The sequence below is a fragment of the Pongo pygmaeus genome, chromosome 14, assembly GCF_028885625.2.
Source record: "Pongo pygmaeus isolate AG05252 chromosome 14, NHGRI_mPonPyg2-v2.0_pri, whole genome shotgun sequence".
In the NCBI taxonomy this organism is placed as follows: domain Eukaryota; kingdom Metazoa; phylum Chordata; class Mammalia; order Primates; family Hominidae; genus Pongo; species Pongo pygmaeus.
The window spans coordinates 29,643,598-29,666,064 of NC_072387.2; the positions used below are offsets into that span (position 1 = coordinate 29,643,598).

Below are 22,467 nucleotides of genomic sequence, written 5' to 3' on the forward strand. Positions count from 1 at the left end.
GTAAAAATAAAAGTTAATTCCTTAAAAACACTACTAAATTGGCAAACTTCTGGAAGACCGATTAAGGTAAAAGAAAAAAAGTCAACCGGGCACTGTGGCTCACGCCTGTAATTCTAGCACTTTGGGAGGCCGCATAGGCCAGATCACTTAGGCCCAGGAGTTCGAGACCAGCCTGACCAACACGGTGAAACCCCGTCTCTACTAAAAATACAAAATTAGCTGGGCGTGGTGGCGCATGTCTGTAGTCCCAGCTACTCGGGAGGCTGAGGCAAGAGAATTGCTTGAGCCCGGGAGGCAGAGGTTGCAGTGAGCCAAGATCGTGCCATTGCACTCCAGCCTGAGCAACAAGAAACTCCGTCTTAAAAAAAAAAAAAAAAAGTAGAAGGGAACTTTTTTAAAGGGCAAATTAAATGGCAAATCTCATGCTTAGCAGTGATAAGGATATTTCTTCATCTCTATTTCTACTTAGCATGTATTGGAGGGGGCAGCCAGAACAAGACAGAAAAAACAAAGAGGAACAGGGAGGAGGGGAAGGAAGAGGGGAACAAAACCATCACTATTCATGGATAGAGTATTCAAAAAAATTCAGACAAACTGACAATGTTAATAATAGGTTTTTTCAAGATTACTGATATAAGTTAAATTGCATTTCTACATACCAGCAAGAGTTTAAAAGTATTTGTTGATGATAGACATTTATCAAGCAAGAAAAAAATGTTACCTTGGAATCATTATAATGAAAGAACTTATATAGGAATTTTAGGAAGAAAATCTATAAACTTTAATGAAAGACACTAAAAGGACTCTTTAAAAATGGAGATATGTACATGATGAACCAAAAGGTTAAATATCATTGAAATGTCAACTCTCCTCAAATTGATCTTGTAATTCAAAGCAATTTGAATCAAAACCCCAACAACCTTGTAAAATAAAGACACGATAACCAAAGACACTACTTAAGAAGAAGAGGGAAGACTTGCTCTAGAAGATATTAAGCTTTAACATGAAACCATAATAATTATGTGGCATTCGCATGGGAACAATCAAAGAGAGTAAAAGGCTCAGAGACAGGCCCTTGCGTTAATGAGAACCTGATACATGAGAGAGGTATCAGCGGGGTTTAGTGGGGAAAAGCTGGGCCATTCCAAAAATGTTACTGGGGCAAGTGGTTAACTATATGGAAACAAGCACGAAAATTTATCTGAACCCCATACTGTGCACAAGTATCAATTCTAGATGATTAAGCACATAAGTGAGAAAATCAAACCTTAAAAATTTTAGAAGGAAGTGGAACACAGTATCTTTATGGCTTCAGGGTAAATAAGAATTCCTTTAAAAACAAATAGCAGTAACCCTAAAGGAAAGGATTGTTAAAATCAAACTACAAGGCCGGGCGCGGTGGCTCACACCTGTAATCCCAGCACTTTAGAACACTGAGGCAGGCGGAACCCCTGAGCTCAGGAGTTTGAGACCAACCTGGGCAACACGGCAAAACCCTGCCTCTACAAAAAATACAAAAATTAGCCGGGCATGGTGGCACGCACTTGTAGTCACAGTTACTAGGGAGGCTGAGGTGGGAGGATCACTTGAGCCCAGGAGGCAGAGGCTGCAGTAAGCTTAGACCGCATCACTGCACTCCAGCCTGGGAGCAAGATTCTATCTCAAAAAAAAAAAAAAAAAAAATTCAAGTTACATTAAAACTAAGAATTTCTGCTCACCTAAGGCAAGCTACATAAAATAGAAGATATTTGCCACACAGCAATCAGCAAAGGTTTTGTGTTCGGAATACAGAAAGAACTCTTGAAAATAAAAAAAGAAACAACCTAAGAGAAAAGCAGAAATTGGGAAACAGGCTCTAATTTATATTTATTCTTTCATATGGATAATACCTTCATTTAAATATAATACAAAGACTATCTCTGCTTGTAATGAAATAGTAATATACATTTAGTTCAACTTAATTTTTACTGTTTTCAACTACAGAAGTGCTTTTTGTTCCTTAATAATTATATGCTTAACATTATACAGGATTTTTAGACATATATGTTTGTTTCCCTTTTATATAAATTCTCATCTGATGTTTCCACATTTGAGTGCTTCAGTATAGCACCCATTTCTTTTTTTTTTTTTTACCTTACATGGAGTCTTGCTCTGTCTCCCCAGCTGGAGGGCAGTGGCTGATCTCTGCTCACTGCAACTTCCGCCTCACGGGTTCCAATGATTTGCCTGCCTCAGCCGCCTGAGTAGTTGGGATTACAGGTGCCCGCCACGAAGCCCAGCTAATTTTTGTATTTTTAGTAGAGAGGGGGATTCACCATGTTGGCCAGGGTGGTCTCAAACTCCTGACCTCAAGTGATCCACCTGCCTCAGCCTCCCAAAGTGCTGAGGTTAGAGACCTAAGCCAGGGTGCCTGACCAGAATATCATTTTTTGATCTAGCATTGCATTTGTGACTATCAAGGTGCCCGTGGGTTTGTCTCCATGGGAGCCGCCCTCTTCCTGGGCGAGTAGGTGGGGAGTTTCTGTGCCCCTCCCCCACCATGGGGAACTTGCCCTCCTGCACACGTGGTGCGAAAGGCGCCATTTTGGCCCAGTTGGCGCCTGAGTAAGATGTTCTCGCTGCTCTGCTCAGGGCATGAAGATCTGGGGCAGGTGCAGGACTTGGGGCCCCAGAGGGTGCCACATTCAACTGCCCTTGGGAGTGGGCTGGTGCCTGGGAGCGAGAGCGCGGCCGTCCGGCGCCTGTGTGAGCCCATAGGGCGGCTCCGCCAGGGAACCAGGGGTCCGTCCCGCTGGGCGGACAGGCACGGGAGCTGAGAGAGGGGGCCGGGCCCAGGCCACAGGCCCTCCAAGGAAGCCACAGAGCCAGCTAATGACACTCAGGGACTGCAGGAAGCTTTGGGAAGCTTCGGCAAGGTAAGCGCTGGCAGGGTAAGCTCCGGACCAACATGGGTTTTAGTGTCTTTTCCTAGTGGTGGGGAATTTCTACAAGGTGGGTAAGACGTGTTAAGGGTGGCCTTAGCAATTTGTAGGCCTAGAGACCGTCTAGGAGAGGCCTGCAGTTCAAAGTCTCAACAGGGCTTGATGGGGCCTGCCATTTCATTTCGCAATGTGGTTCCTAATGTTTCTTGGGAAACCGGGCCTGTTATGTCTCCATGTCACCCTTTACTTCTTGGATTTCTTGGTGTGCGTGGTTGCCTTTTTCTCTTTTCTTATATTGCAATTTAGGGTCCCACATTTTCTTCCGTTCTAATCTGTGCTTCCTCTATGGTGGGTCTTGCTCTGGGACTAGTTGAGCAGCATTGCACTCGTGTTGGATGTGGGAGTTCCATCGTTTCTGTGTGTGTTCAGCATTCTATTGCTATTTCCTTATCTTCAGAATGATTGAGAAGTGTAGTTTTCACAGCTTTAAAGAATATATATTCTTTGGGGAGGTGATTTTATTGCATTTGGCCAGAGAATATGTGACCGTTCGGTCATTGAGGATTGGTGTGTACCCCTGGGAACTCAGTATCCACCTGGAGACTGGGTGTCCACATGGAACCTGATGTCACTCTGGGCCTAGCTGCCTACATGGGTCCTGGATGTCCACCTGGAGCCTGATGTTCCCCAGGGACCTAGGTATCCATTTTGGTCCTGATGTTCATCTGGGACCTGGTGTTCACCTAGGGCCTAATAGTCACCTGGGGACTGGGTATGTACCTGGGGCCTCATGTCCACCTGTAGTGTAGGTATCCACGTTGGGCCTCTGTGTCAATCTGGTGCCTGATGTCCACCTATGGATTAGATACCAAACTGGGGCCTGCTCTTCACCTTGGACTTGGTGTTTACCTGGAACCTGATGTCCAGATGGGGCATAGATTATCTACATGGGGACTGGTGTCTAGATGGGGTCTGACAGTCAACTGGGGCCTGGCCTGGTATTTTCCTGAGGTGTGACTGTGAACCTACGGACTAAAGGCTACCTAGAATCCAGTGTCTGCCTTGGGCCTGATGTCCACCTGTGGCCCAATGTAAACCTGGGGCCTGGTGTTTAGCTAGGGCCTGGTTATTCACCCAGGGCTTGATTTCAGCTGGGCCCTGAAGTTCTCCTGGTGCCTAGTGTCCACCTGAGGCCTTGGTGTCAGTCTGGAACTGGATGTCCACCTGGGGCTTGAGTGTTCCCTGGTGCCTAAGGACTTCCTGGGCCTGGATGTTCACATGGGACCTAGATTGAACCTGGGGCCTGATGTTCATCAGGAGCCCAGGTATCCACCTGGGAAGTGGTGTCCACCCAAGACATTTGGAGTCAAGTGTCCACCTGAGGCCTCATGACCACCTGGGGCCAGACTGTCCATCAGGGACCTGTTTTTGACCAGGGACCTGGGCATTTACCTGGGGCCTCAGTGCCCACTTGGGGCCTGACATCCACTTGGGTGTTGGTGTCCACCAGGGGCCTAATGTCCACCGGAGTCCTGGGTATCCTCCTGGGGCCTGGTGTTTGCCTGGGGCCTGGTGTCCACCTAAAGTGTGGGTATCCACCTAGGACCTGGTGTGCACCTAGGGCCTTTGTCCACCTGGGGCCTGTTGTTCCTCTGGGGCCTTGTGTCCACCTGGGCCCTGGGTGTGAGCGTGGTACCTGATATCCACCTGTGGCTTCCATAGCCACCTGAGGTCTGGTGGTCATTTGAAGCCTGGTGTTCTCCAGGGGCCTGATGTCAGCCTGAGGTGTAGATATCCACCTGGGTCCTGGGTGTCCAACTGGGGCCAGATGTCCAGCTCTGGTCTAAGTATGCCCCTGGGGCTTGATACTCACCAGTGGTTTAGGCATTTACTTGGCACCTAGTTGCCATGTGGAGTGTGCCATCCCATGAGGGTTGACATTCAGCTGGGGACTGGGTATCTACCAGGGACCTGGGTATCCATCTCAAGCCTATTGTACTCTTGGAACCTGAGTGTTTACCTGGGGTCTGATATGCACCCAGGCCTGTTGCCTACATAGTGTCTTATGTTCCCCTTGAGCCTGGATGTCCATCTGAGTCCTCAGTATCCTCTGTGGGATGGCTGTCCACCTGTGACATTGTGTCCTGCTGTAGCACGGATGTGAGTCTGGTGCCTGATATACATCTTGAGTCCAGTATCCACCTGGGGCCTGATGTTTATCTGGGGACTGATGTCCACATGGGAACTGGGCATTCACCTGCGGCCTGATGTCCACGGGGAATTGGATGTTGCCCTGGGGTCAAGGTATCTACCTGGGGTGTGGTGTTCACCAGGGGCCTAGGCATCCACCTGGGGCCTGTTGTCTACCTGGGGCCTCCTGTTCACTATGACCCTGGTATTTACCTGGGGCCTGGACATCCACTTGAGGCCTGAAGTTTAAGTGGGGCCTGGTGTTCAACGGGGGCCCATGTGTCAACTTGGGAACAGACATACACTGAGATGCCTGATATCCATCTGGGGCCTGGTTTCCACCTGGGGCCTGGCACGTACTGGGGTCTTGCGTCCACCTTGGGACTGATGTAAACCTGGGGCCTAGTATTTACCTAGGGCCTGGGCATCCACCTATGGTGTATCTAAGTATCTAAGTAACAACGTTTGAGAGGTTATTAGGCCTATATATGAACATGCTACTAACTGGAAAAAAGCTATGTGCAAAGGAGCTTTGTGATGTACCTTATTATATTGTTGAATGGAACATAACTTTTCATTAAACAAGTTCCTAACACATGTTTTATAGAATCCAACAAATGAGATTTCAGAGCCCTATATATAAACATATGAAAATTCAGCCCCATAACTGAAAACAAGCCGTGTGAGAAGAAGCTTTGTGATGTGCTTTATTATATCACTGAATGTAACTTGTGTTTTTATTTAAGAAGTTCCAGACACACTTTTTATACAACCTAAGGAATGACATTTCAGAGGCTATTAGGCCCACATGTGAATATACAAATATTCATCCTTAATAACTAAAAACAACCTGTGCATGAAGAAGCTTTGTTATGTGGTATTTCATATCACTGAATGAATGGAACCTGTGTTTTTATTAAACAAGTTCCAAACACACGTTTTATAAAAACCTAAGGAATGACATTCCAGAGGCTATTAGGTCTTATGTGAATATTTGAATATCCATCTCTAATAACTAAAACAGTCTGTGTGCGAAGATGCTTTGTGATGTGGTGTTTCTTTTTTTTTTTTTTTTTTGAGACGGAGTCTCGCTGTGTTGCCCAGGCTGGAGTGCAGTGGCACGATCTCGGCTCACTGCAAGCTCTGCCTCCTGGGTTCACGCCATTCTCCTGCCTCAGCCTTTGGTGTTTCATATAACTGAAAGAAACCTGTGTTTCTGTTAAATGCATACTAGAAACACGTTTTGTAGAATCTAACCAATGACATTTCAGACATTGTTAGGCCTATATATGAACGTATGAATATCCAGACCTATTAACTGGAAAAAAGCTATGTGCGAAGAACATTTGTGATGTGCTTTATTATATCACTGAATGAAATGTGAGTTTCCATTAAACAAGTTGTAAAAACACGTTTTGTAGAACCTGTTTAATGAGATTTCAGAGGCGATTAGGCCTATATATAAACATATGAAAATCCAGCCTTAATAACTAAAAACAAGCTATGTGAGCAGAAGCTTTATGATTTGCTGTTTTATATCAGTGAATGGAACCTGTATTTTTATTAAACAACTTCCAAGCAGACGTTCTTTAGAAGCCAAGGAATGACATTTCAGAGGCTATTAGGTCTATATATGAATATACGAATATCCATCCCTAATAACTAGAAACAATCTGTGAAGAAGCTTTGTGATGTGCTGTCTCACATCACTGAATGGAGCCTGTGTTTTTATTAAACTAGTTCCAAACACACATTTTTTAGAACCTAAGGAATGACATTCCATAGGCTATTAGGCCAATATATGAATATACAACTACCTATCACTAATAATAAAAAACAATCTATGTGCGAAGAAGCTTTAGGATGCGCTGTTTTATATCACTGAACGGAACAAGCGTTTCTATTAAACAAGTTCCAAAAGCACGTATTGTAGAATCTAAGTAATGACATTGCAGAGATTATTAGGCCTCTATATGAACCTACTAATATCCAGCCCTAATAACTAGAAACAGCTATGTGCAAAGAACCTTTGTGGTGTGCTTTATTATATCGCTGAATGGGATGTGAGTTTTCATTAAACAAGTTCCAAACACACATTTTGTGGAATCTAATTAATGAGATTTCAGAAGCTATTAGGCCTATATATAAACTATTAGGCCTATATATAAAAATACGGAGCCTTAATAACTAAAAGCAAGCTATGTGTGAAGAAGCTTTGAGCTTTGGGATGCACTATTTCGTATGAATGAAAAGAACCAGTGTTTTTGTTAAACAAGTTACAAGCACTCATTTTTTAAAACCTAAGCAATGACATTTCAGAGGATATTATCCTATATATGAATATACGAGTATCCATCCCTAATAACTAAAAACAGCTTTGTGATGTGCTGTTTTATATCACTGAATGGAACCTGTGTTTTTATGAAACAAGTTTCAAACACGTTTTGTAGAATCTACAAAAATGACATTTCAGAGGTTATTGGGTTTATATATGAATATACAAATATCCACTACTAATAACTAGAAACAAGCTATGTGTGAAGACGGTTTATGATGTGCTTTATTATATCACTGAATGCAACTGGAATCTCCATTATACAATTTCCAAACACATGTTTTGGAGAATCTAAGAAAGGAGATTTCAGGCTGGGTGTGGTGGCTCACGCCTATAATCCCAGAACTTTGGGAGGCCGAAGTGGGCAGATGACCTGAGGTCGGGAGTTCGAGACCAGCCTGGCTAACATGGAAAAGCCCCGGCTCTACTAAAAATACAAAATTAGCCGGGCGTGGCGGCGCATGCCTGTAATCCCAACTACTTGGGCGGCTGAGGCAGGAGAATCACTTGAACCCGGGAGGTGGAGGTTGCAGTGAGCCGAGATCACGCCACTGCCCTCCAGCCTGGGCAACAAGTGGGAAACTCCGTCTCAAAAAAAAAAAAAAAAAAGGAAATGAGATTTCAGAGACTATTGTACCTATATAGATTTTCAGCCCTAATAATGAAAAACAAGCTATGTGAGGAGAAACTTTCTGATGTGCTGTTTTATGTAAATGAATGGAACCTGTGTTTCCATGAAACAAGTTCCAAACACATGTTTTGTAGAATCTCAGATATGACATTTCAGGGGCTATCAGGCCTGTATATCAACATATGAACATCCAGTTCTAGTAACGAAAACCAAGCTATGTACAAAGAAGCTTTGTGATGTGCTGTTTTAAATCACTGAATGGAACCTGAGTTTCCATTAAACAAGTCCAAACACACGTTTTGTAGAATCTAAATAATTACATTTCTGAGGTTATTAGGCCTATATATGAACATGTGACTATCCAGCTCAGTTAATTATTATAAAGAGATGGGTGAAGGAGCTTTGTGATGTGCTTTATTGTATCACTGAATGGAACCTGTTGCTTCATTGTGTCCAGCGGGGGGCCTGGGCATGATGAGCCTGGTGCTTGGTGTACACCTCAAGTCCAGTGTCTACCTGGGGCCTGATGTCCATCTGGGTACTGGTGTCCACTTGGGGCCTGATGTCCACCTCGAGCTGGATGGTCCCCTGGGGTCAGGGTGTCCACCTGGGGCTTGATGTTCGCCAGGGGCCTAGGTATCCACCTGGGGCCTCCTGTTCACCTTGGCCCTGGTATTTACCTGGGGACTAGACATCCACTTGGGGCCTGATGTTCATCTGGGGCCTGGTGTTCAACTGGGGCCTATGTGTCCACCTGGGACCTGACATACAGATGCCTGATGTCCATCTGGGGCCTGGTTTCCACCCAGGGCCTGAATGTACCTGGGGCCTGAATGTACCTGGGGCCTTGTGTCCACCTGGGGTCTGGTATTAACCTGGGCATCCACCAGGGGCCTGATGTTCAGCTGGGGCCTGGTGTCCACCTGGGGCCTATGTGCCAAACTGGCACCTGATGTTTATGCAGGGACCGGAGTCCACTTGACTAGGGCCTGGCATCAACCTGGTGTCTGATGTCCAGTGTCCACCTAGAGTCCAGTGTCACTTGGGGCCTGATGTTGTGCTGGGGCCTTGGTGTCCACTAAGGCTTTATGTCCATGGTGGTGGGGAAGAGGGGGGAATCCTTGTCCCCATGGGCCCTGCCATCTTCCTGGGGAGAGTGGGCAGGGAGTTTCTGTGCCCCCCTCCCTCAACATCCAGGAATTCACCCTTCTGCACACACAGTGGGGAAGGCGCCATTTTTGCCCACTTGGTGCCCAGTTAAGTTGCCCCTACTGCTCTGCTCAGGGTGTGAAAATCTCAGATGGGTGCTGGACTTGGGGTCCCGAAGCTCCACCCTGCCTGACTCTCTGCGGGAGTGGGCTCGTGCCTGTGAGCTAGAGCGTGGCTGCCGGGGGTCTGTGTGACATGGCAAAGAATATTAGTATATACAAAATTTTTATACAATTGAAATGTTATTGATAGTAAAATTAAAATGCAGTACAATAAGATTACCTTGTAGGGGCATGGTATTTTAGATTTGTTGAAGTGATTTCATAGGGATGATCTTATTTCAGTCTCATAACAGCCTAATGATTTGGTAGGGAATTGTGAATTTCATTGTACAGAGAAGGAAACTGGTGTCCAGAAGAGTCCAGCAACAGCCCATACTTTGTTTAAATCCTGGTGGCTCCCAGCTCTTACTTCTTCCCCACAACTGAGTGCCTGACACAAGTATAGGACTTCTGTGAGCCCAGAAAATCTGAGACAGGTCTCAGTTAATTTATAGTTTATTTTGCCAAGGTTGAGGACGTGCCCCTTACACAGCCTCAGGAAGTCCTGATGACATTTGCCCAAGGTGGTCAGGGCACAGCTTGGTTTTATACATTTAGGGAGACATGAGACATCAATTAGTGTATGTAAGCAGTACAGGCCAGGTGCAGTGGCCCACGCCTGTAATCCCAGCACTTTGGGAAGCCAAGGCGGGCAGATCATCTGAGGTCAGGAGTTCAAGACTAGCCTGGCCAACATGGTGAAACCCCATCTCTACAAAAATACAAAACTTAGCCCGGCATGATGGTGGGTGCCTGTAATCCCAGCTACTCGGGAGGCTGAGATGGAAGAATTGCTTGAACTCGGGAGGTGGAGGGTGCAGTGAGCTGAGATCATGCCATTGCACTCCAGCCTGGGTGACAGAGTGAGACTCCGTCTCAAAAAAAAAAAAAAAAAAAAAAAAAGGAAGTACATTGGTTTGGTCTGGAAAGGGGGGACAACTTGAAGCAAAGGCAAGAAGACTGGAATCGGGGTCAGATAGGTGATACACAAGTGGTTGCATTCTTTTGAGTTTCTGATTAGCCTTTCCAAAGGAGGCAAATCAGATATGCATCTATCTCAGAGAGCAGAGGAGTGACTTTGAATAGAATGGGAGGCAGGTTGGCCCTAAGCAGTTCCCGGGTTGAGTTTTCCTTAGTGATCTTGGGGGCCTAAGATATTTTCCTTTCACACCCTCAAACCTCATTTCCTCCTTCCTCCTTCTCTTTCTGAAAGGGAGGAACGCTGCTTCTACCCTACCATTTGGGGAGTAGCACCACTTGATGGAAGAGAACATTCTTCAGTCTTCTCCTCACCATGGCTTGAGAATCGCATAATCTCGCTGTGCCCAGCTTTCCTCATCCCTGAACAGGGCCAGCTTGCCTTATCCATGAACTGTATCACTGCACCACCAAACTGAGCTGTGCTCTAACAGCATTTAGTCAACTGCAGATGGTTTTTGCAAATATTAGATGCTACTACTTTTGCTGATGTAATGTTTTTTAACACACGAAGTGACATGAAATGTGTTCATGATATTCTCTGCCCACTGATTCATGACCTCTTCTCATGCTTCAGGGGTCAAAACAATCAGTGCTGTCCAACAGCTGTTAGGGACCGGGGCTCCCCTCCTCCCCAGCTTGGAACCTCAAGCCACTGCCCACAGCTAGCAAGCACATGTGCCACGCAGTGACCTCTAGGCCTTCCCAGCAAAAATATCCTATTTTGGCATATGGGCTTGACCCACAGTAGGAAAACTTGGCACTACTGTACATATGATTTCATTTAAGGAGTGGGAAGATAAACATGCCAGCTGCACTTACTCACTGATGGGAAAAGTTCTTTGAGTTACACAGTTTCAAACAGGAACAGCCAGGAGACTGGGGACTTAAATCATAACTATTGTATAAATAATGGGAGCTGCTCCCTGAGCTAAACACCGCCCTTTGGCAGAGGTGGAGCCTTTTGGCAGAGGGAGGCAGGAGAAGAGTGTGGGAAGTGAAGAAGTTCCTGAGGTGACAAAGCGAATTGCACTGGAGAGAAGGGGGGATAAAGCAGCTTCCCAGGAACTAGCACAGGAACACCTGGCTGTTCCCCGAGGACAGGACAAGAAAGGCCTCTCCTGCAGAAATGAGATTAAAATACAATCAGGAGCCACACGAATACTCTATCTCCTTTGATATGCTGTCTTGTCTGTCTGTTTAAGGGTGTCTTTGGGACTAGTAAAGCCACTCTTCCCTGAAGGATTCCTTCGCTTTTCATAGTTTTCAGTGCTGCCGTGTTCACAGACACGCCTCTGCAGCTGCACCTGGCAGAATAGCTTGGGTTTCCCTAGAAACGCTCTTTGAGAAAGGAATAGAGGCAGAATTGCCCTTGGTGATCTCCTAAGAAATGGGGTCCATGTTCATCTGAAGATGGGAATGAAAAATTCATCCTTTTGATTCAACCAGATTCATACATGGCTAAATCCTCTGGGATATGGTGAAAGCTGACCCTTGAAAGCCCCTAACATTACAAAACAAGGAGCCAAATGCAGACAGACTTCAGGCCCACAGAACGCCTCCATGGGAATTATCAGCGAAGTAATCATCTCACTCTCCTAACTTCAGGAGAAAATATGAGTCAGCAAAGACTAAATTGGTTTAAAAATAGAATATTTGCAAAATGGAAAAGTCGGATGAATTCACGCTATGAATCAATAGACCTTTAAAGGTAAGGCACAGCAAGCATTTTGGATGACATTAATGAAAGACCTGTGTTGGCATAGTGTGCTGCAGGAAAGGTTGGGGGTCACCACAGCCACTACCAGACCTTAAATATAATCCTGAAATTAAATATGTATGTAAAATAGTTTCTAGAGCACAAAAGGTGAAGCTAAAGGTGAGTGCTACTTGATCTTTCGTGTGTGTGTAATTAAAGATTTCGATGTAAAATGTACAACAGAAAAGATACTGTATTTCAATAATAAGAAAAATAAATAAATTATTCCCCCAGTGCTCCAAATTCCTTGTGTCATACAAATCTTTCTCATCTACTTTGCTGAAAGTTGCTCAAGAATGTCTTATTCACCTTTGACTCTCCTACTTAGGTTTATGGATACAGAAAGTATTCAATAAAGAGTGAATAATTTAGTCACTTTGGCCAATTTACAGATAATAAAACCACATATTTTGTATGTAGTTTATCTAGCCTCAGATTCTAGCTTGTCAACTGGCAGAGCTAATTGTGGAGGCAGGAGGCTAGAAGGCTGGCACTGAAATAGAAGCTCCCAGAGTCTTAGGTTTGCCTTCAAAAGCTCGATTATTCTCAAAGATAAAATTTTACATAAAAATAACATCACATATGAGTGAATTGTATGGGATGTGAATATCTCAATAAACCTGTTAAATGAAATTTTAAAAATAGATTATACGACTAAAATATATTTGATGTTTAAGTGTCATTTCAGAATACATAATATCTTAATTGATATTATCTAATAATATTGACTTTTTGAAGGAAAAATAATATTCAATTATTTCTTTAAAAACTAACTCTTTAGGGAGGATTGACCATGTACAACCATGGCAGAGGCTCACTAAACTGTGATTCAGTCGTTGAGGTAGGGATTTTTTTTTTTTTTTTTTTTTTTTTTTGAGACAGAGTCTTTCTCTGTCGCCCAGGCTGGAGTGCAGTGGTGCAATATTGGCTCACTGCAAGCTCCGCCTCCTGGGTTCACGCCATTCTCCTGCCTCAGCCTCCTGAGTAACTGGGACTACAGGCGCCCGCCACCACGCCCAGCTAATTTTTTTGTATTTTTAGTAGAGACGGGGTTTCACCATGTTAGCCAGGATGGTCTCGATCCCCTGGCCTCGTGATCTGCCCGCCTCGGCCTCCCAAAGTGCTGGGATTACCGGCGCGAGCCACTGCGCCAGGCCCGAGGTAGGGATTTTTAACCTATCATGAATCCCATTTAAGAAGGAGGAAGCTGAGGCTGCAAGAGGTTAAGTGTCAGAATTAGTATGATGTGGAGCCAGGTTCCAAAATTCAGTATATCTTACTCCAAATACATTAAAATCTTGGGTACTTTTTATTACTATTCTTAGCAGGGACTCTCAGAAATATGACAGTAAAATGAACATAGATCTGTTCTTCGTAATCAGGATTGTCTCTGGATGGTCACTTAGCATAAACATTTAATATAATATTGGCTGGGCTCACGCCTGTAATCCCAGCACTTTGGGAGGCTGAAGTGGGCGGATCACTGGAGATCAGGAGTTCAGGACCAGCCTGGGCCACATGGTGAAACTCCGTCTCTACTAAAAATACAAAAATTAGCTGGGCGTGGTAGCAGTCACTTATAATCCCAGCCACTCGGGAGGCTGAGGCAGGAGAATCATTGGAACCCGGGAAGTGGAGGTTGCAGTGAGCCCAGATTGCACCCCCACTGCACTCCAGCCTGGGTGACAGAGTTAGACAACATCTCAAAAAAAATTAATAAATAAAACTAAAGGAATATTTGGTGTAATTGACAGAAAACTCATAAAGATTGGTTGTAATTTATGTTTGAAGCTTAAAGACCTAACAAACTAATATCCTTAAGCTCTTAAGTAACTATCATTGATCAATTAAAGCTCTGTTTATATCATATTGCCAAATTTAGCAAATAAAAATTATAAATATAAACATATACACCTTAAGTTTGAGTTTCAGATAAACCACAAATTATTTTTTAGTATGTTTATGTCTTATGCAATATTTTATGTATTTTAACTTGTAACCCTATCGGGTTTTTTAAATGGTTAAATTTGTTATTGCATTAAAAACAAGGAAAAAGGCTAAAGTATTACTGTGTGAAAATGTGCACAAGTTCTAGATACATATAGAATTCAAATACTCCTTTCTAGCACTTAGTACTTTAATGAGGTAAGGATTTAAACGATCACCAATAATTGTATTAGGGTGGCTTTGATTTATTTTTAAATGTCATTTCAGAACACATTAAAAGGCTAGGTGGACTGTAGAGCCCTTATTTTCTGCCCTAGATGACAGACTCATGGTGTAATCTCGAGCAGAATATTTAAAACAAATGTTTGTCTGGATGTAAGGTTATTATAATTGGACCATAGATCTCTCCTGACAAAACCCAGAACCAACGTGTCACCTTGGGTTTCACATCGTCGTCAATTTGAAGTGCCCTGAGGGGCATACCATGGTAGGAACAGAGCTTAGAGTTCAGTCTGAGAACTCACTGATGCTCACCAAGGGAGTCGAGTCTTACCATCTAGTCAGTCTCTCCTTTTACTAATAAGAAATACTTGGGGTTCTACTCTCTCTTAAGGTTACATTTTGTAATCTGCAAAATGCGGCTGTCTGTTTCATAAGCTATTGTAAGAATCAATGAGATAAAAGCATTTAATTTGATCAAATAATTGTTATAAACTGAGGCTACCCCAAAGAGACTATCTGAATCATCTAGTCAGAACCTGAAGGAAATTGAAAGATTATTCTATGTCTCTTGCCTTAGAGATGACGTTAAAAGGCTTTCTAATTAGCACAAAGAGAAGTCAAAGCAGGGCTAGAGCCACACCCTTTGGTCCCCAATCCAGTGCTTTTCCCAACTTCACTATGTTCACCCTTAGGTAGGGGTGAAACAGCCTCATCCTAGACGTTAAAATCTGACACAATATCCTGAGTGTGAGTTAAGGAAAGGAAAGACGGCAGGAGAAAGACATACAAAGTAGAAATTAAAATAGTAACAGGATTGGCATTGCAAAGAGCAAATTGCCACCCAGGCTGTCCAAGATCAGAACAGCAATGGGAATTGTCCTGACTTCCAATTTGGCATCCTTTGCATCAGTCACATTTAGTAGTCCTCATGTGGGCTCATGGTGGGAGTGGTCAATATCATCATCACTGCTGCTGTCATAAAGGATTTAGGAAGAGTTGTACAAAGAGAATTGGCCTTCCTTCTTCCAAAGAATACTCCTATGGCAACATGGAAACATCAGCATTCCTTTTATAGACAAGAGGGCTTAGAACCGTGTTTCGTGCATAGCAAGAACTGAATATGTATTTTGTACTGATCAGAATTCATTCAGATGCACTCAGCCAAAAGTTCATTTCAAAATTTATTCCTTTAGGGAAATGGTGCATGAACCACTTTAGCATGCTTCACCATGGTGGTTAGGTAGATGATGGACTGAGTGAGAAAACGACAAAACTCTTACTAAATAGTGACACTGTGTGAAGAACCCTGCTAGGTGCCTTCACACAAATCACCTGGTTTCAACCCTGTGACCATTAAGTGAATAATTGTATCATCTCTGACACAGGAGGGAACTGAGGCTCACAGAAGTTATGTGGATTGTCAGGGGCTGCAGAGTGAGGATGTGGTAGACCTGAGATTGGAACCCGGGGCTTCTGGGTTCAAGTCCAGCATAAAGCAATGGTTTTGAGATGCTTCGGATGTAAGCAAACCTTGGTCTTCAAGTTCTATAATTGGATTTTTCTTCCTATTATGTGAAGAATAGAAAACACTTAATCATGGAAAAGTTCTTATAAACCAAGTAAGAATATAAGGAAAATAGGGTATGTGGAAAATCTGGCTTGCTTTGTTTGAAAGAGAGACTGAAGGAGTCTTTAAGGAGAAAAGAAAGAAAAAATTGCCCAAACAGCCCAGGAAGGTGAAGAAAGGATGAAAGGGACGGCTAAGGAGGATAGAGGAAAGGAAACAGGATCGTTGTCACAGCCCAAAGTGAGGCTTCAGGGCAAGATTAGGGAAGGCAGTCTGGATGGTCATAAGTAAAATTACTGGGACATCATGACCCTGCATTAACCTAGAATGAGTCTGGTTATCAATGGGCAGCTTAAGAAAAACAGTATGGCAAATCTGCTTGTCATGTGACAAATAAAATGGGATTGTGTCAATTATTTACTATTATTATTATTTTAATCCATGACCTGTGAATCAATTACTTTTATCTGCACTGATGGAGAAATGAAGAGTTCCCCTTCAAAATAACTTCAGAGCAGCTTGCGCTTGGGAAGCACATGGATTCAACCTGGCTTTCTGCCTTTTACTTAAGCGGAATGGGCTTTATCCATCTTCAGAGGCAGAGAGAATTAAAATTAAAGCCAAAACAATTGATATGTTATAATAGAAACAAATCCAGTCCTCTTCTCTGAGGTATTGACCTTGTTTTAAGGAAGAAAAAAAGACAGGGAGAGAGAGGTTTTGTTGCTAAAGCTGGAATACTCTTTCAAAGAATCTAATGATCACTTATTAGAATAAAATTAAATATGTGAAATATTTTTTAACTAAAAGCAGGATTTTCAAATATTATATAAGATAACCATAACATATGGCATTGTTTGAAGGCATGCTGTTTAAAGTGAGAGCAATTCTGCAAATTAACTGTAAGCTACTTTAAGAATCCCATCTTATTGTTCAACAAGACTCTGGACCCCACACTGTGTTACTGCCGCAGCTCCATTGTGGCGGTGCATGTCAACCCGGGTGGAAATTAAAATGACAAAGCGGCTAGTCCAGCATCTTGACCGCAGCAGATCTCTCTAGTCACCCTGCAGCCGCTCCTCACCCACAAATTCACAAGCAGCCAACCCAAACTGTACATTTTCAGAAGAGCTCATTACTCACAGCCGTACAGCACGCTGAAGGCCCTCTCGTCTCTGTCCTCTCCGAAGGCGGGTATGTTAAGGAAAGTGGCCCCTTACCTCCCCCAGGCAGCTGCAGTGGCCGAGCCCTGGTTTCCCAAGGCTCAGGGGACGGATGGCCAAGAACACCATGGAGCCCGCCTGTCCCCAGGCTGCTCCTGCAGCTGCCCTTCTCGCTGGCCACCCAGCTGGAACCTTGGACTTACTGGGGGCTGTGGGCATCAGGGTCTCTTGGCCTTTGTTTTCCTCCAGTGCCATCAGCAGTTCCCAGCGTGACTGTCCCGCAGCCGCACTGGGTCCAGACGGCTCCTGCCGCAGTCAGTTGCTCCCGCTACCCAGCGGCCTTTTTTTTTTTCTTAAAGAGACAGGACTGTCATCAACCTTAGGTGTCAATAATGCTGCAAGTGCAGCATTGTCGTTCATTGTGGGGGTGACAACCAACCACACGTTTTTGTTCTCTTCACTTGCAAAGGCTAATTTTTAGCAGTAGGTATGGCTAACAGAAGACTGGCTCTATTAAACACCAGCTGTGTGACCTTAGACAAGTCACACATGGGTCTCGAGTACCTCATGGGAAATGAAGACCTGTGACCTGGTAATGTTGTAGCTCACAATCTGCTTTTTGTATGTTATTTGGAGTTCTTTATGAGGTTCCAATGGTTAAAAAAAAAAAGCATTCACTCAAAATGTGTTGTAAACTGTGAAATGCTATACAATTGATCCTGTTCTAAGTTGAAATTGCTAGTCTCAATTTAATAATAACAAATATTGTAACTCTATTTTCTTGCTTCCTCTGATGGGGGATGTGAAATACCACCAGCATTTATTTCATATTGGCACACAGCTATCCTGCCACTGGCCTGGGTACATCATATTCCTCATGATAGTCTCCTAGTAGAACTGCCTACTTTATCTATATAAATCTAGAATTTTGGCTTATCTGGAAGTACTGGATCGCGGAAGCTTCTTATTGCTTCGCTCCTGCGGAAAATTCCTCTTAAGTCAGTTCAAACAACTCCAGATCTGAAAAGGCTCAAATGATCTCTCCTGGGAGAAGGCCAAAGCAAGCCCCAAATGTCAGCAGCAACTGGGGAAGGAGAACCCCTGCTTCTTGTACCTGGCCCTGCACTGCTCTCACCCAGAAGATGCCAAGTCTAATGGTGTCTCCTTCACATCCTAGACTCACAGATTTGTATACATATTATTTCCTAGGAGATAGGAGGGAAACCTCCTGTTCTAACAAAAGGACTGAATAATCACAAACAAAGCACGTTTCTACTGGGGAGAAATGGTGTCTTGCGGGGCCTTTTCATTGAGCTCTCACTATAGCGCCGTGTGGACCAACAGGCCCTTGGTGGAGGAGTGAGCCCGCCTCTCTGAGGCTATCACCATTCTTATGTGGTTCAGTTGTCATCAGTTTAATTCAGCGCACAAATATTGAGCACGTGCTTGTTCCTGGCATCAGCTAGACACTGTGGACTAAACGGTGAATACCCAGTGTGTTGCTCCCCCAGCAGGCTCTTCTACTGACAGCTGTAAACCATTACACCCCCAAAGGGAAAAGTTATAAATAACTACATATATATAAACTATATATATAATATATATGTATAGTTTTCAGAAAGGTTAGACCATTTTGCCTACCTACTCACACTAAAAGGTATCCAGTGAAATATTGATTATTCAGAAATAGAGTCGCTTAGCCAGGTGTGGTGGTACATGCCTGTAGTCCTAGCAACTCGGGAGGCTGACGAAGGAGGATTGCTCAAGGCCGGGAGTTTGAGACCAGCCTGAGCAGCATAGCAAGACCTCAGGTTGGGTGCAATGGCTCATGCCTGTAATCCCAACACTTTGGGTGGATCACTTGAGGCCAGGAGTTCAAGACCAGCCCGGCCAACATAGCAAAACCCCATCTGTACTAAAAATACAAAAATTAGCTGGATGTGGTGGTGTGCACCTGTAATCTCAGATACTTGGGAGGCTAAGGCGGGAGAATTGCTTGCACCTGGGAGGCAGAGGTTGCAGTGAACTGAGATTGCGCCACTACACTCCAACCTGAACAACAGAGTGAGACCCTGTCCCAAAAAAACAAAAACAAACAAACATAGCAAGACTTCATCTCTACAAAAATTAAAAAATTAAGCAGGCATTGGTCGTGCACGCGTGCAGTCCTAGCTACTCAGGAGACTGAGGTGGGAGAATCACTTGAGCCCAGGAGTTTAAGGTTACAGTGAGCTATGATTGCACCATTGCACTCCAGCCTGGGCGACAGAGTGAGACCTCATCTCTAAAATTAAAAAAAAAAAAGACAAAAAATAATGTTGCAATGTAGAAGTCAAAGTTTAAATACCCTTGTGAGCACTGCCTATGATACACCTTGTTACTGTCACAACAAATTGCAGGTGTTTATATGTGGCTTTCTACACATTTGGAAGGTGATTTCATGTGCATTGCAAGCCCTTCACTCTGCCACTGTCCAGATGTGATGGCACATGCAGTAAACCATATGAGTTCAGTTACACTCATGGTGCCATTTACGCTATTGGAATGTTGTTGTCAAAAGATTTAGACTTTGTCCTAAAAATTTAAGAAAGCAAAGATTTCTGGATAATTCATGAACCACAGATCTTCCACATTCTGGGCAAAGATTGACTGTTAACATACCCAGGTCAGAGGTCGATCTGTCTGTGATTGTTAATTTTAGGTGTCAACTTGACTGGGCTAAGGAATACCCAGATAGCTGGTAAAGCATCGTCTCTGGGTGTGTCTGTGAGGGTGTCTGCCAAAGAGACTAGCGTTTGAATTACTAGGCTGGGTAAAGAAGATCCGCTGTCAGCCATGTAGATGGATATCATCCCACATGAGGGCCCAGATAGAGAACCAAAAGTCAGAGGAAGAACAGATTCTCTCCCTCTCTCTCCTTGAGCTGGTACATCCCATCTTCTCCTACCTTGGACATCAGAGGTCCTGGTTCTCAGATCTTCAGACTCAAGGACTTACACCAGCACCCCACCTCATTCTCAGGCCTTTGGCCTTGTTGTACTAGGATTTACAGCATCAGCTTTCCTGGTTCTCGGGCCATCAGACTCAGACTGAATCACACCAGCAGCCTTCCTGGTTCTCCAGCTTGCAGTTGGCAGGTCAGGGGACTTACTGGCTTCCACAAGCACATTAGCCGATTTCCATAATAAATATCTTTGGTTCTGTTTCTCTGGAGAACCCTAAGACAATGTCTCCACCTTCCCCTAAGCTGAGCCTAGAACATGAGAAAACATGACCTGGTGCCACGGCTGTCCAGAACCACAAAAGTGCAGCTAGAGGATGAGTCTCTGCCACTTGTCCAGAGGTTTCAAAGAGCTGCTTCAACACGCTGACTCCTTCTCCTGGATCCTCCCAGCTGCTGCTCCCACCGTGCCAGCCTTTTGTTCCAGCCACATCACGTGGCCAAAGCTCTGTTCACATGTGGCCTAAAGACCACATGGCTTTCTTGGCCTCTTCCTCAAAGCTGTATGAGGGTCAGATTTTATCAACTCAGAAAGGTTAGCAGCTCAACCTGAATGATACAAGCTAAGTCTCAGCATCTAGTCATAGTTTTGGAGTCTTAGCTTCTGTATCTGTGATGGTTAATACTGAGTGTCAACTTGATTGGATTGAAGGCTGCAAAGTATTGTTCCTGGGTGTGTCTGTGAGGGTGTTGCCAAAGGAGATTAACATTTGAGTCAGTGGCAGAGGCAGACCCACCCTCACTCTGGGTGGGCACAGTCTAATTAGCTGCCAGAGTAGCTAGGATAAAAGCAGGCAGAGGAATGTGGAAAGATTAGACTGGCTTAGTCTTCTAGCCTACATCTTTCTCCCATGCTGAATGCTTCCTACCCGTGAATGTTGGACCCCAAGTTCTTCAGCTTTGGGACTCTTGGACCTTTGGCCACAGACCAAAGGCCAGGAGTCTACACACTGTTGGCTTCCCTACTTTTGAGGTTTTGGGACTCGGACTGGTTTCCTTGCTCCTCAGCTTGCAGACGGCCTATTGTGGGACCTCACTTTGTGATCATGTGAGTCAATACTCCTTAATAAGGTCCCTTTTATATATACATCTATCCTATTAATTCTGTCCCTCTAGAGAACCCTGACTAATATCACCGGTTTTACTAACTCACTGGCACATCAGGCCAACATGCTCAATCGTAATGATCGCTCTTGTCAGGGATTATAGAGATTAAATCTCTACAAACCAGGAACTGTCTGGGAAAGTCACATGATTTTTGACCTTCAGTTTCTTCATCTGTGAAATGGGAATAGAAGCATACCTCGTTTTATTGCATATCACTTTATTGCACATGCAGATTCTATGTTTTTTACAAATTGAAGGTTCATGACAATCCTGCCTTGAGTAAGACTATTGGAGCCATTTTTCCAACAGCATGTGCTTAGTCTGTGTTTCTGTGTCACATTTTGGTAATTCTTGCAATATTTCAAGCTCTGATTATTATCATATCTGTTATGGTAATCTGTGATCAGTGATCTTTGATGTTGCTATCATAATTGTCTTGGGGCTCCACAAGTGGCACCCATATAAGATGGTGAATTTAATTGACAAATGTTGTGTGTTCTGACTGCTCCACTGACCAGCTGTTCCCTGTTTCTCTCTCTCTCTCTCTCTCTCTCCCTCCCTCTCTCCCCTCCTCTCTCTGCCTCTCTCTCTCGCTCCCACTCAGGCTTCCTTATTCCCTGAGGCACAACAATATTGAAATTATGCCTGTGAATAACACTACAGTGGCCTCTGAGTGTTCAAGTGAAAGAAATAATCACATATCTCTCGCTTTAAATCAAAAGCTAAAAATGAATGAAAAATGTTCATCAGTAATCATCAGAGAAATGCAAATCAAAACCACAATGAGATAGCATCTCGCACAATCAGAATGGCTATTATTAAAAAGCCAAAAAATAATAGATGTTGGGGAGGCTGCAGTGAAAAGGGAACACTTATATACTGTTGGTGGGAATGTAAATTAGTTCAGCAATTGTGGAAAGCAGTTGGAGATTTCTCAAAGAACCAAAAACAGAATTACCATTCAATTCAGCAGTCCTATTACTGGGTATATATGCAAAGGAAAATAAATTGTCCTACCAAAAAGACTCATACACTTGTATGGTCATCACAGCAGTAGTCACAATATCAAAGACATAGAATTAACTTAGATGCCCATCAATAGGTGACTGGATAAAAAAAGTGGTACATATACCATGGAACAATACACAGCCATAAAGAAGAATGAAATGGAAGCAACTAGAGGCCATTATCCCAAGTGAATTAATGCAGGAACAAAAAAACAAATACTGCATGTTCTCACTTATAAGTGGGGGCTAAGCATTGGTACACATGGACATAAAGATGGGGGAAAAAGACACTGGAAACTGCTAGATGAAAGAGTAGGGGAGGGGGCCAA

At 43.9% G+C, this 22,467-nt stretch overlaps 1 protein-coding gene across 2 annotated transcripts in view; it reads right to left on the minus strand.

Moving 5' to 3' along the window:
* SACS (sacsin molecular chaperone) overlaps window positions 1–17,360 on the minus strand; it is a 104,005-nt gene extending 86,645 nt beyond the window's left edge. Inside the window, exon 1 of one of the 2 annotated variants that reach the window (XM_054446832.2) lies at window positions 17,227–17,360. The gene's annotated coding sequence lies outside the window, so the exon portion shown is untranslated. Of the gene's footprint in view, window positions 1–17,003 lie in introns of both variants that reach the window. The other variant, XM_063650707.1, reaches the window with a different exon arrangement.
* Between the last annotated feature and the right edge of the window lie 5,107 nt (window positions 17,361–22,467).